Source organism: Triticum aestivum, chromosome 3A (assembly GCF_018294505.1).
Source record: "Triticum aestivum cultivar Chinese Spring chromosome 3A, IWGSC CS RefSeq v2.1, whole genome shotgun sequence".
In the NCBI taxonomy this organism is placed as follows: domain Eukaryota; kingdom Viridiplantae; phylum Streptophyta; class Magnoliopsida; order Poales; family Poaceae; genus Triticum; species Triticum aestivum.
This window is the reverse complement of record NC_057800.1, coordinates 149,031,302-149,042,107: the sequence shown is the minus strand read 5'-3', so window position 1 is coordinate 149,042,107 and position 10,806 is coordinate 149,031,302.

Below are 10,806 nucleotides of genomic sequence, written 5' to 3'. Positions count from 1 at the left end.
ATACGGATATGTATATCTCCTCCTTTGTAACCGACCTTGTGTAACCCTAGCCCCCTCCGGTGTCTATATAAACCAGAGGGTTTTAGTCCGTAGGACAACATACAATCATACCATAGGCTAGCTTCTAGGGTTTAGCTTCTCTGATCTTGTGGTAGATCAACTCTTGTAATACTCATATCATCAAGAATAATCAAGCAGGACGTAGGGTTTACCTCCATCAAGAGGGCCCGAACCTGGGTAAACATCGTGTCCCCTGCCTCCTGTTACCATCTGCCTTAGACGCATAGTTCGGGACCCCCTACCCGAGATCCGCCGGTTTTGACACCGACATTGGTGCTTTCATTGAGAGTTCCACTATGTCGTCATAATAAGGAAGATGGCTCGCCTCGTTGTCAAGGACAACATCACCTCTGGGGGAGCCCTGGCTGTAGGCCAAACTCTTCGACTAGGCAGCTTCGTCATGACCGCCCGTTCGGCCGCTGCCCGATGATGACCTCTCGGGTCATCAAAAATAGCCTCCACATCGGCTCAAAATTTGCCGAGCAGATGGATCCAATGGATCTCTCCTCTTTGAACAAGCTCTTGGATCGCATTGTCGCTCTGGGAGTCACTATGGACTATGATCAGATCGGGCTTAAACCCGACCAAAGGGAGATTAACTCTCCGCCGACCACCCATTAGATAGCGGTGGTGGAGGAGCAATGCGGCGATTCTCCCTCTATCCTGAGGACGAACTATGTACGGATTCCCGAGCTCTCCAAACAGGATACTCGCTCACGGGAGGACGCCGCCCTAACCCTGAATCCAGAATCAGGCCGCATACCGAACCCGTAGGGCAACATCCCGGAGCCCGAACTTCCAAGATCGGCAACTCCCCTGCCCCGGGATCACAGATTGGGTCAAGGTCTGGACTTAAATCCACCCACCCACCCAGATACAAACTATCTTTCCCACATTAGGCAAGCGCCCCAAGAGACAGTACATCACTATTGGGCCAGATTCCTCCTTGTAATGAAAGGTCAAGGACTGCCGCGAGGAAGATGCAATTTCGTTCTTTTGCAACAATTGCACGGACAAGGGAGTCCTCAACGCCATAAGTCGCCGCGACGTAGCACACTTCGCTGACTTGGCGGACATAGTACGAAAATACTCTGCGATGGAAAGTACCTGGAAAACCCAAACACAATTTTGGGACAATCCGGCTCTGACGAAACTCCCAGTCCGAACTAAAAGGGCGCACTCTCATAAGTCGCCCGACTAAATTACAAAGAAGCAAAAGCCCACTACAGGGCGTGGAACCATATTGGAGGGATGGCTCAACGGGCCCTGCAAAATCCATAGTACAGCGGATACCATATCAACACACAACCTTAGAGCATGTTGGGTACTCCGGCAGGTGGCCAAAAGCGGTGAGGATCTTCTCACCCAAAATACCTCAGAGCACCTTCCCACGGATAAAAACACAGTATTAACGGTCTTCGAGACCTTCGCCTCAAATAAAAGGCGTAAGCGAGCACTCCGCGGCCTTGCCGAAGTCTGCCACGTGGCAGCAATAAATCCATGGAGCGACATGGCTATCACCTTCAACGCCAGTGACGAACCTAAATTCCGAACAGCCCGAGCACCAGCCGCTTTGATCCTCAGTCCAATTGTGGATGACTTTTGGCTCACTAAGGTGCTCATGGATGGCGACAGCGGATTAAACCTCATCGATGAGGAAACTCTCCAAAAAATGGACATAGACAGCAACCGTATTGAGCAAAGCAGTACAACCTTCTAAGGAATCATCCCTAGTCAGGAGGCACGTTGTGCTGGGAAAATCACACTTGATGTGGTATTCGGCACTCCGGAGAATTACAGGTCCGAAGAAATTACATTCCAAGTGGCCCCGTTCAGTAGTGGATACCATGCTCTTCTAGGGCGGGAGGCATTCACGATTTTTCAAGCCATACCCCATTACGGGTACATGAAGCTCAAAATTCCCGGACCCAAGGGAATTATCACTCTAGCTAGTGATCCGGACATAGCACTCCGCGCAGAGAACAAAACAGCCGCACTAGTCCTCGAGGCATTATCCGAAGCCCTTGTGGCGGAGGAGTTAACCGTGCTGCGCTCCTCGGTGGACAGGGACGATGTGATACTAGACAAAAGATCCAAGTCCACCTCCTTTAAACCAGCAGATGAAATAGTTAAATTCCAAGTCCATCCAACGGACCCTACAAAAACAGCATCCATTGGGGCACAGTTAGACCCCGCTATAGACGCCGCACTACGGGAGTTTCTATGCGAGAATTGGGATATATTCGCCTGGCATCCTTCAGACATGCCAGGAATCCCACGCAGATTGGCTGCACATAGCCTTAATATTCTAAAAGGATTCAAGCCGGTCAAGCAGACTCTTCGGCGTTTCTCTGAACCTAAGCGACAAGCCATGGGAGAGGAGCTGACCAAGCTACTGGAAGCCGGATTCACTAAAGAAATAAAACATCCGGATTGGCTAGCAAACCTGGTGATGGTACCAAAGAAGGACAAATCTTGGGGCCTATGTGTCAACTTCAAAGACCTTAACAAGGCTTGCCCAAAGGATCCCTTCCCACTCCCTCGCATCGATCAAACCATCGACGCTACCGCAGGACACGAATCATTGTGCTTCCTCGATGCATACTCCGGTTACCACCAGATTAAGATGGCGGAGTCTAATCAAGTCGCAATGGCATTTATAACACCATGCAACCCCTTTTGCTTTAACACAATGCCCTTTGGGCTCAAAAATGCCGGCGCAACATATCAGCGCATGATCCAGACATGTTTGGAAAAGCAGATCGGTAAGACTATGGAGGCATATGTAGACGATGTGGTCATTAAAACCAGACACGTCGACTCTTTAATAGATGACTTGAGGCTCACGTTTACCAATCTCCAAACATACGACATTAAGCTCAATCCGGAAAAATGCGTTTTCGGCGTTCCCGCCGGAAAGCTCCTGGGCTTCATCGTCTCCAGTAGAGGAATTGAAGCAAATCCGGCTAAAATCCGAGCTCTGTCACAGTTGGCTATCCCAACTAACCTCAAGCAAATCCAGAAATTGACTGGATGCATGGCGGCTTTAAGCCGCTTTATCTCCCGATTAGGAGAAAAGGCACTTCCCCTTTATCGCCTTCTTCGGTGCACCGAACACTTCGAGTGGACGAACGCAGACACAGCCAGACTAGAAGAAATCAAATCCATCCTAGCCGCCAACCCAATCCTGGCCGCGGCAACCGTTGGCGCACCAATGCTATTATATATAGCGGCAACTCACCAAGTTGTAAGCCCAGTGCTCGTCGTCGAACGAGAGATGGACAGACATAAATTCCCGCTTCAAAAGCCGGTATATTACGCATCCACCGTCCTCACTCCATGCAAATCACGGTACCCACATTACCAAAAGATAGCATACGCGGTATTTATGACATCCCGGAAATTATGACACTACTTTTAAGAGTGTTCGATTACGGTGGCATCCGAAGTACCACTCAATGACATAATAAACAACCGTGATGCCACAGGCCGGATTGCCAAATGGGCCATCGAGCTCCTCCCGTTCAACATAACATATAAGCCACGACGAGCCATTAAGTCGCAAGTACTGGCCGATTTCGTAGCCGAATGGACAGAAGCCGATCTGCCTAAAGAGTACGGCGCATACTCCAATTGGATCATGCACTTCGACGACTCTAAAATGCTGGCTGGTCTAGGGGCTGGCATCGTCCTGACGTCCCCCACTGGAGACAAGGTGTAATACGTGCTCCAAATACTATATACGGACTCCAATAACACAGCCGAATACGAGGCCCTATTACACGGCCTCCGGATGGCAGTCTCCATGGGCATCCAACGCCTATAGGTGCGTGGGGACTCGAACCTCGCAATATCCCAAATAAATGGGGACTTTGATGCCAAGGATCCAAAAAATGGCGGCATATCGCAACGCCGTCCTCAAAATGTCAGCCCGGTTCGAGGGGCTGGAATTCCACCATGTGGCTCGAGAAAACAACCAGGCAGCGGACATCCTAGCACGTATCGGCGCTAAACGCGACCCTGTCCCACCAAACATCTTCCTGGAAAGACTGTTTAAACCATTCGTGGTATGAGAAGGGGACACCGGCAAAAATAGTCCGGACCCGGCCACAACCCCAGATACCGAATACTCTGACACAATCGGAGGCTCTGCCACCGAAATAACACCTTCATCCCATGTGATGATGGCCGTCATCGCCCCATGGACAGAACCATTCCTGGCCTACCTAACTAGACAGGAATTACCCGAGGACCAAAATGAGGCTCGCTGCATAGTGCGGCGATCTAAAGCCTACAAGGTCCATGAGGGAGAGCTTTATAAGAAAAGCACAACCGGAGTCCTTCAAAGGTGCATCTCCGAAGAGGAAGGGCGGAAGCTTTTGGCAGAAATCCTTGCCGGACTTGGCGGTCACCACACAGCAGCCCGGGCCCTTGTAAGCAAGGCCTTCCGTACAGGTTTTTATTGGCCGACGGCCCGGGCAGATGCACATCATCTGGTACAACATTGTGTCGGTTGCCAACTTTTTGCAAACCAAAGCCACATGCCACCTACCACCCTCCAAACAATCCCCATTACTTGGCTCTTTGCAGTCTGGGGGCTCGATATGGTTGGACCCCTCAAAGGGGGAACCCATAAGAGAAAATACTTACTGGTCATGGTGGACAAATTCACCAAATGGATAGAAGCCAAACCTGTCAAAACGGCTGAATCCGGACCGGTGATAGACTTCATATCCGGGGTGGTACACCATTATGGCGTCCCCCACAGCATCATCACTGACAACGACATGAACTTTACAGCCGACGAGGTGAAACTTTGGTGCAGCAACATGGGCATCAAGCTCGATTATGCTTCTGTCTATCATCCGCAAACTAACGGTCAAGTCGAACCAGCGAATGGTCTCATCATGAGTGGCATTAAACCCAGATTAGTCCGGTCCTTAAAGGAATCAGACACCCATTGGGTAGAGGAGCTCGACTCCATACTATGGGGGCTGCGGACCATGCCGAATTGCACTACCGGATACACACTGTTTTTTATGGTGTACGAAGCTGAGGCGGTGCTGCCTTGCGACATAATTCATGACTCACCTCGAGTGCACATGTACGAAGAAAGAGAGGCCGAGCTCAATCGGCAGGACAGTTTGGATGCCCTGGAGGAGGAGGGCGACGTGGCAAAAGCCCGTTCCGCATTCTATCAGCAACAGGCTCGAAGGTATCAAAGCAGAGAAGTATGGGACAAAACCTATAACGTTGGTGAACTAGTTCTACGCCTGCCGGAGAAGAAAAAGAACAAGCTCAAGCCCAAATGGGAAGGTCCCTTCATTATCGACCAGGTTCTGACCGGTGGAGCATACTGCCTGCGGGATGCATCGAATAATCGACTCGAGCCAAACCTATGGAACGCAGCCATACTCCGAAGATTCTACGCCTAGCGCCGGACTCTATGTTCGTCTCCTTACCTCCGTGAATTTTTTGCACATCTATTTTCTCTCTCTCTCTTTCTCTCTTTTCTATTCAAGACCCTAAAGGGCTACACTTGTGTCTTGGTTACACAATCTTGACGCGCTAACCGCGCTTAGCATACCTAGGGGCTTCCTATACAGAAGCTTAATATAATTACCTTTTCGGGCTTTATGCCCCGCACATGTGTTATTCTTCCGCATGTACCTTTTTTCGCCATTATATGCATCGATATGACTTAAGTTTTGGCCAAGATGGGTTGCGTGGATCTTGTATTTATGCCCTACGTTCCCATTAATTTGGCTAGGGCATAAGGGGAGCACCTCTGCGATTGTTACTGCCGGGTCAGCCGGATGTGTACCACAGACTGGGTGAAGCCGAAAGCTAGCATTCTTAAGGGAATATTCGGTCGGCGAATAAAAGATGACTTTCAATTAAATTACTACACGCCCCTAGATGTTTTTAACCCGCGTCTCGCAGTTCGGACATGCACATTAGGGCATGTGTACCCAGGGAAAGGAACCCTTAACGGAACTATTCTCCCTGGAAGATGTTTCTTACTATCCATGTAATATAGCATAGCTAGTTGGGTACTTGTCTGTTCAAGCACTTATGACCCATACGCCTGGTTTCCACGCATACCCCGGTTTTTATATAATCGAGTGGGTATTCGGATACACTCCGGACTATCGGGTCCAGAGGTTGAAGCGAAAAGGTCCGCCATGACAAATGATTTACAATCCGGCTAGGGACATAACATATGTCACTTGAAGTACACAGTCACTCAGACTGATTAAATTCTTCTTCTATACCATCCAACAGGCTGTCTAGCCTACAATCCTGTTGGGAATACTTTGCGGCTAATTCTACTTGATCATACACTAAACTGACAGGGATCTCTTTCCCATCGGGCCCCACAGGTCCGACCTTGGCAATGTGGTTTGGGTCAGCCCTGGTATATCATGTCTTCACCATAGCCCAGGCTTCCCGTGCACCTTGTCGGCACGCTGATATCTTCCATAATCGGAAGCGTCGCCACGCTCCCTTAAGCTTCTCTATAAGCTCCCCCATGCCTCCTGGCGGGGACGCGGACGGCCACAAGGCTTGGGAAATACTCTGCATCACCTGCCGAACTTGTTCATGCATTTGTGAGAGCTCTGGCAGAAGATCACCCGAGGAGCTGGGCATCTCCTCCGCGGGACAACCCGTCAGCATACCTGCAGACATAACGTTGTTAGCAGGCTTCTTCACCGAACTCCTTTAAAAAGTACGTTCAAGCACTTACTAAAAATGTCGCGCTGAAGCCGTTTATTCTCCTTCACGGAGTCCGCAAGCTGGGCTCGGACATCCTTCAGTTCCACGCCCAGCCGGATATTGGCATCTTGGAGATCATTTTTCTCCTGCCTGACTCGCGTCAGCACGCGCTCTCCAACATTTCGCTGTCGATCATCACATGCCGTATCCGCCTCCATGGCCTCCGGATTCACTCTGGGGCCACCTGCAACATCTATTGTTAGGTGTGCATATACACCGCATACTACCTGGTATTGATATTCTTTGTAATAGAACAAAAAGAGTTACCAGGGGGACCCTTTTTGGACCCCTTCAGTGTGGCAATAGTGGCGTCCAGCTGGGCCTTGCACTCGTCCAGCTCTTGAGACAGTTGGGAATTCTTCTTCGTAAGAACCTGCACAAATAATGATCCTTAAATTAGTTGCGTCAACTGTTTCAAGTCTCAGGGGCTACTGATACATATAATCGTCAGATTTGGTTACCCGTACATCCCTTACATACTGGTCTGTGGCTCTGGCTAGACCATTTTGACCAGCACGGAGGTACGCGTCTCCAGAATTGAAGGCATCAAATGCCTCTGGTGAGAAGCAAGCGTCACGGAGTACGGCCCGGCGACGCCTATGATTCATGGCGCTCTCCACTTCTGAATTTGTAGCGGACAGTCTATCTGCATCCTCTGTAGGAGGAGTATCCGGCGTCCGCCCCATGTCGGCTTCCGCCTCTATGTCCGGCCCTGGAGCCCGACTGGTGGAAGCATGATCGGCGGCCTCTCCGGACATATTCCGGTGAGCGTTTTTTCTATTAAAGAAAAATGGACGTCATTACATTTTGAGAAAGACGGCAACCACGGAGCGGGGTTTTTGTCATACCTCTGCGCCGGCGTCTCCGTCCTGACCGCCTTCCTTTTTGGCCTACCCGGCCTCGGTGCCTCTTGTTGGCGAGTTGCTGCGGGTTCGGCACGGCGTCCGGAATGCCTTCCCTGTAAAACACCATATGTATATGGTAGGTGAAGTGTCTAAAAGGGGATCCTAGTTTTTGGAGTTGGGATTTTGGTTTTTCTTACGTGCGACGCAGGGAGCAGTCTGGGATAGTCGGCCGTAATGGCCACCATGGCGTCATCACAGCTCAATTGATAGAACTGCGTGTCTATCAGCCCCACGAATATGTCCGGATCTTCTTCGAGTCCGGGACCGAGGGCCCGGTCCGGGTCCTCTGGTTGTGGAGATGGGCTGTTGACCTCCCTTACAGCTTTTCGCAGTTCCTGCCGTGAAATGGCAAGGTGAGTACCTACGACAAAGAATGCGGGAAGAATGGGAGTAAGGCGATATAATTCACCCAGCTTGGAGGGTTGTACATGGAGAATCCATCCCGTGGCTTGATGCGGGTGAACTACTCTTCCTCTCCCTTGAACAACTCGGATAGAATTTTTGCTAAAGAAGCAGCGGAGTCCAGTCCCTTACGCCCGCAACAGGTGGCATCATCTTCCCAGTTAAAACACCACAGGGGGTGCCCTCGATATTGAAGTGGCTGCACTCCCCGCATTATGCATATTGACATAACCTCAACTACTGTCAATCCTGATTAAGCCATCGCTTTAATCCGGTTCATCAGGTAAAGGACTTCTCCGTTGTCTTCCTCCTGGGGGCTCCGTGGGCGCCAACTTCGGCGTTTCTTCAGAGGAGCATTGTTGAACTTAGGAAGACCCCGCCGAACAGGGTCTGGAAGGGGGACGTCCTCCATATAAAACCATTCCGAAGGCCAGTCTTCGTACGTCTTCTTTGGAGTACAGGATAGGTACCCGGTTTCGGTGATGCGCCATATTTCGGCTCCACCCACTCGATAAAGTGACCCCTTCTGTGTGCAGGGGACGAGGCAAAATAACCTTTTCCACAGCTCGAAATGAGCCTCGCAACCCAGGAATAACTCGTAAAGGGCAACATAGCCAGTGAAGTGTAATATGGAAGCAGGGGTGAAATTATGCAGTTGGAGGCCGTAAAACTCCAGGAGCCCGCAGAGGAACGGATGAATTGGAAATCCGAGTCCCCTTAATAAGTAAGGAACAAGGCACACCCGCTCCCCCGTAGAGGGGCTGGGGAAGCTCTCCGCTTGCTCCCCGCCATTGTAGGTGGCGAGCCCGGCTCGAATGGGAACCATATACGCTGGAGGGAGAAATCCTTGAGTCTGCAGTTCGACTAATCGACTGTGTGGGACGGACCACCTCTCCCAATCACCGGTCTTAGGGCTACGGGGGCGAGAGGAGGAGCTGCGGTGGTCGGCCATGTTGGAGTGGATTTTTCCGAAGCGCGCTCCGATGGATTCTCACTGTGGGAGGATGGTATGGACTGGATCTAAGAATCCCCATCCCTTTAATAGACAATTTATTTATCTGGCTAGGGGGGCGAATGTAAAAACGCCCTGGCTCCTCGTATTCATTCGACGCGTGGAAGATAGCCCTTATTGGGCGCAGAAGCCAAGAAGTCCAACATTTATGGGGCCAAACACTACTTGACGAACATTCAAAATTTGGAGAAGAACCCGCCTTGCAATGCCGAAGACAACACTGTGCGCCGGACTCATCGTCATTGAATCCTGGTTCAGGGGCTATTGTGGGAGTCCTGGATTAGGGGGTCTCCGGACAGCCGTACTATATCCTTTGGCTGGACTGTTGGACCATGAAGATACAAGATTGAAGACTTCATCCCATGTCCGAATGGGACTCTACTTGGCGTGGAAGGCAAGCTAGGAAATAAGGATATGTATATATCCTCCTTTGTAACCGACCTTGTGTAACCCTAGCCCCCTCCGGTGTCTATATAAACCGGAGGGTTTTAGTCCATAGGACAACAGACAATCATACCATAGGCTAGCTTCTAGGGTTTAGCCTCTCTGATCTTGTGGTAGATCAACTCTTGTAATACTCATATCAGGAAGAATAATCAAGCAGGACGTAAGGTTTTACCTCCATCAAGAGGGCCCGAACCTGGGTAAACATCGTGTCCCCTACCTCCTGTTACCATCCGCCTTAGACGCACAGTTCGGGACCCCCTACCCGAGATCCACCGTTTTTGACACCGACAGACACCGACTGGTATTGCTTGACGGGTGGAGCCGATCCGTGCCAGAGCATCAGCTGGCTCATTTTCATTCGGTGGCACGTGAAGGAACTCACACCCCTCAAAATATCCGCTGAGCTGCTAAACAAGGAAGCGGTAACTTGCCATGTTTGCATCCTTGGCATCCCAATCGCCACATGACTGCTGGACCACCAAGTCGGAGTCGCAGTCGCCGTAGCGCAGGATTCGAAGGATGCCAATTTCTTTGGCCAGCCGGAGACCGTGCATGAGTGCCTCGTACTCGGCCACATTGTTGGAGGTGGCAAAATGGATTTGCAATGCGTATCGGAGCTTGTCGCCTTTGGGTGAGGTGAGGACAACACCGGCTCCCAAGCCGGTGCGCATCTTCGAGCCATCGAAGTGCATCAATAGGTGGAGTCCGGAGCTGGCGGCAGGTACTGGGTCTTGGCCCAGTCGACGAGGAAGTCAGCCAGTTCTTGGGACTTGATGGCGGTGCATGGCTAGTAAAAGATGGTATAAGGGGCCAACTCAATGGCCCATTTGGCCACCCAGCCAGATGCATCTTTGTTGCCAATGATCTCAGCAAGTGGGGCAGTGCAGACAACAGTGACTGGGTGCTCTTGAAAGTATGGCTTCAACTTCTTGGCTGTGAAGTGCACGTCGTAGCACATTTCCTGGTAATGGGGGTAGTTCTGCTTTGAGGTTGACAGCACATCGCTCAAATAATATACAGGCTTCTGGACCGACTGTGCCCTGCCGGCCTCTGGGCGTTCTACCACCATGACAATATTGACCACCCGGCTGGTGGCGGCAATGTAGAGGTACATGGGTTCTTTATCAGCTGGAGCCTCCAGGACAAGCGGCGTGGTCAATATCTTTTTCAACTGGAGAAAATCTTCGTCCGCCTTGTCATTCC